The sequence below is a fragment of the Cebus imitator genome, unplaced genomic scaffold (assembly GCF_001604975.1).
Source record: "Cebus imitator isolate Cc_AM_T3 unplaced genomic scaffold, Cebus_imitator-1.0 Scaffold392, whole genome shotgun sequence".
Lineage (NCBI taxonomy): Eukaryota > Metazoa > Chordata > Mammalia > Primates > Cebidae > Cebus > Cebus imitator.
In genome coordinates, this window is record NW_016107707.1 from 1,996,091 (window position 1) to 2,003,971 (window position 7,881).

The following is a 7,881-nucleotide window of genomic DNA, read 5'->3' on the forward strand; positions in this document are numbered from 1 at the left end:
ATACAAAGAACTCAAACAACTCAACAGTAAAAGATCTGAATGGATACTTCTCAAAAGAAGGTGTACAAATGGCCAGCAGGTACATGAAAAATGCTCAGCATCACTAATCATCGGGGAAATGCAAATCAAAACCTCACACCTGTTAGATTGGCCCTTGTGAAAAAGGCAAAAGACAGACAGCGTTGTCCAGGGTGTGGGGAAAGGAAACCGTTGTACGCCGTTGGTAGGGACGTAGATCAGTGTAGCCATTATGGAAAACAGTGCTGGGGGTTCCTCAAAATATTAAAAATAGAACTGCCCTATGACCCAGCAATACCACTACTGGGTATACATCCAGAAGAAGTAAAATTGGTATGTCCCAGAGACATCTGCACCCCATGTTTATTGCAGCACCTTTCACAACAGCCAAGACATGGAACTAACCTACCTGTCCATCAACAGATGAGCAAGGCCAGGCACAGTGGCTCACATCTGTACACTGTCAGGAGGAAGGGAGGATTGCTTCAGCCCAGGAATTCAAGATCAGTCTGGGCAACAGAGTGATACCCCATCTCCATTAAAAAAATAATTAAAATGAAAAAACACAAAAACAGGCCAGGTATGGTGGCTCACGTCTGTAATCCCAGTAGTTTGGCAGGTGGATCACTTGAGACCAGGAGTTTGAGACCAGCCTGGCCAACATGGTGAAACCCTATCTCTACTAAAAATACAAAAATTAGCTGGGCGTGGTGGCACACACCTGTAATCCCAGCTACTCAGGGGGCTGAGGCAGGAGAATCGCTTGAACCCGGGAGGTGGAGGTTGCAGTGAGCTGAGATCACACCACTGCGCTCCAGCCTGGGTGACAGTGAGAGCCTGTCTCAAAAACAAAACAAAACAAAACAAACAAACAAAAAACCAAAAAGCTGGATTATGGTGATGCTTGCGCAGCTCCAGAAATCCTCTAAAAATTGTACAGTTGACTGGATTATGGTGATGCTTGCGCAGCTCCAGAAATCCTCTAAAAATTGTACAGTTGACCCTGAAACAACACGTGTTTCAACTGTGCAGGTCCACTTCTTTGCAGATTTTTTCAAGTAAAAGTTACATGGAGTATGCCTGCCTCTCCAGCCCTGCTTCCACCTGCTCCACTTCTGCCTCTTCCACCCCATGACAGCAAAACCAGCCCTCCCACTTCCTCCTCCTCAGCCTGCTTAGCATGAGGTCTCAGAGGATGGGGACTTTTCTGATGATCCACTTCCACTTGATGAGTAGTGAGTAGATTTCTCTTCCTCATGACTTTCTTAACAACATTTTCTTTTGTATAGCTTACTTTATTATGAGAGCACATATAATTTACAAAATCTGCGTTAACCAACTATTTATGTTATTGGTAAGGTTTCCAGTCAACAGCAGGCTATTTGTAGTTTTAACTTTTGGGAAGTCACGTAGTTTTAACTTTTGGGAAGTCAAAAGTTAATCTTGTCCAGCCCGGCCAACATGGTGAAACCCCGTCTCTACTAAAAATACAAAATTAGCCGGGCATGGTGGCAGGCGCCTGTAATCTCTGCTACTTGGGAGGCCGAGGCAGGAGAATTGCTTGAACCCGGGAGGCAGAGGTTGCAGTGAGCAGAGATGGTGCCACTGCACTCCAGCCTGGGTGACAGAGTGAGACTCAATCTCAAAAAATAAAAAAAAGGTATAGGCCGGGCACGGTGGCTCACACCTGTAATCCCAGCACTCTGAGAGGCTGAGGTGGGCAGATCACTTAAGGACAGGAGTTCGAGACTAGCCCAGCCAACATGGTAGAACGCTGTCTCTAATAAAGCCGGGCATGGTGGTGCATGCCTGTAATCCCAGCTATTTGGGAGGGTGAGGCAGGGGAATCACTTAAACCCAGGAGGCGGAGGTTGCGGTGAGCCAAGGTCACGCCACTGCACTCCAGCCTGGGCAACAAGAGCAAAACTCCATCTCAAAAAAAAAAAAAGCTCAGATTTTCAACTGCACAGGGGGTTGGCATCCCTAATCCCCCTGTTAACGGGCCAGCCAAATGGATACTTAAAAGGAGGTGAATTTTATAAAGTAGGTACATTATGCCTTAATAAAGTTGTTTAAAATTTTTGTTTTTAAATCATGCTCATATTTTTTTTAATTGAAATTGGGTTAAATTTATAAATCAATATAAAGAGAACTGATGTCTTTTCTATGCTGAGTGTTCCAACCCCTGACCATGGTATGTCCCCTCATTTACTTAAATGATCTTTGATTTCTCTCATCTCCAGCATACAGCTCCTGTAAGTGATATTCAAGGTATACCTAAGTATTTGATTCTTCTGAAGCAGAGAAATGGTGTTTTTGAATTTAACTTTCTAATGGCACATTGCTAGTACAGCTGTCTCTACTTATCTGTAGTTTCATTATCTGCAATTTCTGTTTTCCCAGTTACAGCTGCCTGCAGTCAACTGCCCTCCAAAAATAGGTGGGGAGTGCATACAAAGAAATATTTTGAAAGAGAGAACACATTTATATAACTCTTACTCAGCATATAGTTATCTTATATTACGATTAGTTATTGTTCTCTTACTGTGCCTAATGTATAAATTAAGCTTTATCACAGGCATAGACGTACAGGAAAACAAAAACAGTCCACAAAGGGTTCTGGGTTACCCAAGGTTTCAAACATCCACTGGAACACACCCTCCGTGGATAACAGGCACTGTTGTAAATAAGTAAGGTCAGCTTATACAGTGTTGACTTTGCACGAATCTCCCCAGGGATAAGGGCACTGCTGTATGGAGAAATAAGTTTGCCTTCTGTGTGCTGACTTTGTATCTTGTAACCTTGCTAACCTCGTGTATTAGTTCTAGTAACTTTTTCATAAAGTCCTTGGAATTTCTATGTAGATAATAATGCTGTTGGCAAATAGGAAAAAGTTTCCCTTTCCAATCTGTATGCTTTTTATTTCTTTGTCTGACCTTACTCCACTGGCTAAAATAAGGTTTTTAAATTATGTCAGTGTAATTAGCACAAGCTCTATCTGTGGCCTCTAAGAGCTGGCTAAATATTAATAGGGAAAACAAAATAGCTTGGACATATTAGTTAAAACTTCACACTATAACATATGTTTTACAAAGATAAAATCTTTAGAAAACATAGCATAAAAAGTGTCTCTTATGCAGTATTTTTTTTTTAGACTGTTGTCCAGGCTAGAGTGCAGTGGTATGATCTCAGCTCACTGCAACCTCTGCCACCCAGGTTCAAGCGATTCTCCTGCTTCAGAAAACCAAGTACCTGGGATTACGGGCGCATGCTACCACACCCGGCTAATTTTTGTATTTTTATTAGAGACGGGTTTCAGCATCTTGGCCAGGCTGGTCTTGAACTCCTGACCTCATGATCCACCCATCTCGGCCTCCCAAAATGCTGGGATTACAGGCATGAGCCCCTGCGCCTGGCTTACAGTATTTTTTCTATACATTATCTCATTTGATCTTCACAATTTTTTTTTTTTGAGACGGACTCTCGCTCTGTTGCCCAGGCTGGAGTGCAGTGGTGTGAGCTCGCCTTCCGGGTTCAAGTGATTCTCCTGCCTCAGCCTCTCAACTAGCTGGGATTACAGGCATGCACCACCACGCCCGGCTAATTTTGTAGTTGCAGTAGAGACAAGGTTTTACCATGTTGGCCAGGCTGGCCTTGAACTCCTGGCGTCAAGTGATTCGCCCTGCCTTGGCCTCCGAAAGTGCTGGGATGACAGGCATGGGCCACCGCACCCGGCCTGCTCCACGTTATTGAAGGAAAATGGGCCATGGTAGGCCACGCAACATGCTGACCTGGGCTCAGGTGATGACTGCCGGAGCAGACATCAAAGGAAGTTAACCTTGGACTCCTCCTTTCTCTGTGTCAGTTTCCTCATCCACAAAGTGGGGATAGTAACTGCACCTCCATTGGAGGACTATGAGAATAATTAGGGTGTATACGACTTAGAACAGTGGTCAATAAACTACAGACCACTGCCTCTTTCTATACAGAGGTTTCAATGGGACACAGCCAGACTCATTCCCCATACATATTGTCCACACTGCTCGGGTGCTACAGCCCAGAGACCACACGGCCTGCACGGCTGTCAGCAGTCACCACCTGGACCTTGACAGGTAACCTGGCTTAGAACGATGCCTGAAGCATGAGAAGCACTCATGAAATGTTAGCTATTATTGAAACGCAAAGTCTCCTTTAGCATGATAAATGTGAGTATGTGCACAAAGATGCAGACACAAGCACTGACTGCAGCGCTGTAAAACAGTAAGTAACTATAACATTGGTAAAAAGGAGGCTGATAAAATTATGGAACATCCACACTACAGAACAGTATAGTCATCTGGCTGGGCACAGTGGCTCATGTCTGTAATCCCAGCACTTTGAGAGGCTGAGGCGGGAGGATCACTTGTGGTCAGGAGTTCAAGACCAGCCTGGGCAACATGGTGAAACTCTGTCTCTACTAAAAATACAAAAATTAGCAGGGTGTGGTGGCGCATGCCTGTAATCCCAGCTACTTGGGAGGGTGACATGTGAGAATCACTTGAACCAGGAGGCAGAGGTTGCAGTGAGCCGAGTTTGCAACACTGCGCTCGTCTGGGCCACAAAGCAAGACTCCGCGTCAAAAAAAACCCAAAAAACAACAAAAACTATACAGCCACTTAAAAGACTGAGGGAAATCTGTGTATACACTGTATATATCAACATGTAAAGATTGCTAAGATGTTTAAATAACCAAACATCATTAAGTGAAAAACGTATGATGATAACATGCAGTATGCTCTCACTATGTTATAAAAAAGTTGCGTATGCACAGCAAGGATTGCATACTACTTAAAAGTACCCAGGGAATTTCACTTTCAGCATACGCGTCGGTTCCATACTATTTAATGTTTTTAATGAACTATAGTTTCGTAATTTTTCTCATCACTTTATCATTTTAGCCTGTCTCTCAGGCTGTATCCGAGAGCCACACTTTTAAAACCTTTGTATCTTTAGGCTTCAGGGACAAGCCAGAGCATGGCTGAATTTCCGACTCCTTAAGCTAAGTGAGGCAAGCCAGACTCCAAGCCCACGTGTGACATCCCGGAAAAGGCAAAGGAGCAGCAGGGAGGGACAGACAGGTGGCTGCGGGGCGGGGAGGACGGAGGCTGCCTTCCCCAGTATCCTGACTGCGGTCCACGCCTAACTGCACACCAAAAACTGAATCTTACTATAAGCAAATTTTAAAGTAAATTGAAACACACGCACAAGCTTAGGGGTACGCTTTCTCTGGGCGCGGCACAGACACCTGTCTTCACGCAGGACTCCAGGGCGCGTCGGTCGCAGGGACCCTACAAGCGCACACCTGCCACGGGCCGCGCCCACCCACAACGTGACTCGTTCCTCCGGGCTCCGTGCCTGCCGGTGTAGACTTCACAGGGAAGGCACCGGCCAGCAGGGAAAGGGCCGCACACGTGGGGCCCCGCAGGTCCCGGCCTGGCTGGGGCTCTGTCTCGCCACCGAGCTGTCCCCCGCGGCTCCGGCCACGCCTCGTCCCAGAGTCCACCCGACGACTCCAGGAAACGCCGCCAGAAAACGAACGCTCCCCGAGCGGACTTCACGGCGGAGCGGGCACCGTCCCGACGCCCCCTGGCTTTAAAAAAACGCTCGCTCAAGCCCGTTTCCAATTACTCTTCCCCTTCTAGTCACACCCACAAACGCAGCTCACGCATTTCAGGCTGAAAATACACAGTTCCGAAGGCTCGTGCGAAACAATCGCGCCTCCTCAACAAAGCCCGAAACTCCGCTCTCCAAGAATGCGCCGAACGGCCCCGCGGACCAGGCTCCCTCAGGTCCTCACGGGGCACGAAACAAAAACGGGTTCAGATCCCGCTGCGCGAGCTTAGGGCGACGCTGGCAATCTGCCTGCCCCTTACTTTCCAACAAAAACCCGTGAAACACGGAGGTGTCCCTTCCCCACGGGAGCCGCGCCACGTGCCGGGAGCCGAATCGGGGATCCGGGCGCCGGGCCGGGAGCGCGGGGGAGGGGAGCTCGGAGCCGACGCCGACAGGCCTGGGGCGCAGCGCCCGGCGGGGAGCGGGGACCTGGAGCGCGGGGGGGGCCGCGGTTTAGGGGGCGCGGGGACCTGGAGGCCGGGGGGGCGCGGTTTAGGGGCGCGGGGACCTGGAGCCCGGGTGGGCGCGGTTCAGGGGGTGCGGGGACCTGGAACCCGGTTTAGGGGAGCGGGGACCTGGAGCCCGGGGGGGCGCGGTTCAGGGGGTGCGGGGACCTGGAACCCGGAGGGGCGCAGTTTAGGAGCGCGGGAACCTGGAGCCCCGGGGCGGGAGCCGGAGACGCTGGGGCCATGGCGATCCCGGAGGCCGCGCCGCCGGGGGGGCTCAGTCCCGGCCCCGCCGCCCTGGCCGGCCCGGGTTCCGAGGGCGACCCAGACCCCAAGGAAGCCGCAGGGCGGGCGCGGGCGCACGGGGTTCCTCACCTGGGTCCGCGGAGGCTTGGGGGTCCGGGCGGGGCCCGGGAGTTTCCTTTGCCGAGTGACTCAGTCGGGCGGGCCGGGAATGCGCCAGGAAACGCTCGGCCTCCTCCCCTTCCTCCCGGGGCGGGGGCTCTCCCGGCTCGGCCTCTTCCTCCCGGCGCTCCTCCCTCCCGGCCTCGGCCCCTGCCGCTCCCTCCTCCTGCGGGGCTTCCCCCCGGCCGGCCCTTCCCCGCCGCCGAGCGGAGACCCCAGAAACCCGGCGGCCTGGCCACCTCGGCCGGCACGGGACGGCGGGGTCGGGGCGGAGCGCGCGCGGGGTCGCCCTGCGGGTCCGTCCGCTCGGAGGCGGAGGAATGGGGTCCACACCGTGTCCCGGCTCGGGGCGCGCGGGGTCAGGGCGGGGGTTGCGGCGGGCGCGGGGGCGGCCTGGGCTGCGTGGCGGGTTCGGGGACTCCCGGGGGCCCGTCTGGCGCCGCCTCGCGCGGGCAGGAGGCGCGCACCTGCGCTGGGCGGGCGGGTTCCGGGGCGCAGGTCCGAGCCCGCTGGGAACCCTCCGCCCTCGCCCGGTCGCCCGAGGGAGCCGGGGCAGACGGGCGCACAGAGGAAAGCCTGACCTGAGCTCGTCCCAGAAAACAGTCGTGGAAGGCCCGTGACGTCCAGACCTCACACGGAAACGCCGAGCGCGCTGAGCTGCTCCCAGGCGTGCTCGGGAAAACCGCCCCAAACGCCCCGCGCGGCCCCGGCACCTGCTCCCCTCACCCGCGACCCGGTTCTGCCGGAGCACAGCAAGGTGGGCGTCGGATGCTCCAGTCCCGCCTCTCGATGGCGCAGGTTCGGGTCCCCGCCCCGTGCTCTGTGTAAGGCAACAAGTTAAAACTGAATGGGACCCCGACCAGCGGCCCGAGACGACCTGCCAGGCGGCTCGTATTCAGTCACTTCCTCACATTTTTAGTAACATCTGGTTCCCAGTCCCCACATTGCAAATCAGCAGATTACTGCTTTGCTGTGCCTTGGACGGACTCTCAAAATTAGATTCCGAACATTTTTACATTGTAGATGACATGATAGAACCCAAATTCAAGTTACGTTGTGATACTTGAAAACATTGCAGCCGGGCGCGGTGCCTCGCGCCTGTAATCCCAGCACTTTGGGAAACCGAGGCAGGCAGATCACCTGAGGTCAGGAGTTCGAGACCAGCCTGGACAACATGGTGAATCCTCGTCTCTACTAAAAATGCAAAAATTAGCCGGGCGTGGTGGTCTGCCCTGTAATCCCAGTTACATGGGAGGCTGAGACAGGTGAATCCCTTGAACCCAGGAGGCGGAAGGTTGCAGTGCGCGGAGATCTCACCACTGCACTCTCCAACCTGGCAACAGAGATTACACCTTAAAAA

The 7,881-nt window shown here is 52.4% G+C and overlaps 1 protein-coding gene across 3 annotated transcripts in view; it reads right to left on the reverse strand.

Annotated features, from left to right (window-relative positions):
• Nucleotides 1-6,624, reverse strand: part of CYFIP1 (cytoplasmic FMR1 interacting protein 1) — a 106,870-nt gene extending 100,246 nt beyond the window's left edge. The window contains exon 1 of one of the 3 annotated variants that reach the window (XM_037731343.1): nt 6,492-6,624. The gene's annotated coding sequence lies outside the window, so the exon portion shown is untranslated. The remainder of the gene's footprint in view (nt 1-6,491) is intronic. The other 2 variants (XM_017508504.2, XM_017508505.2) reach the window with 2 other exon arrangements.
• Between the last annotated feature and the right edge of the window lie 1,257 nt (nt 6,625-7,881).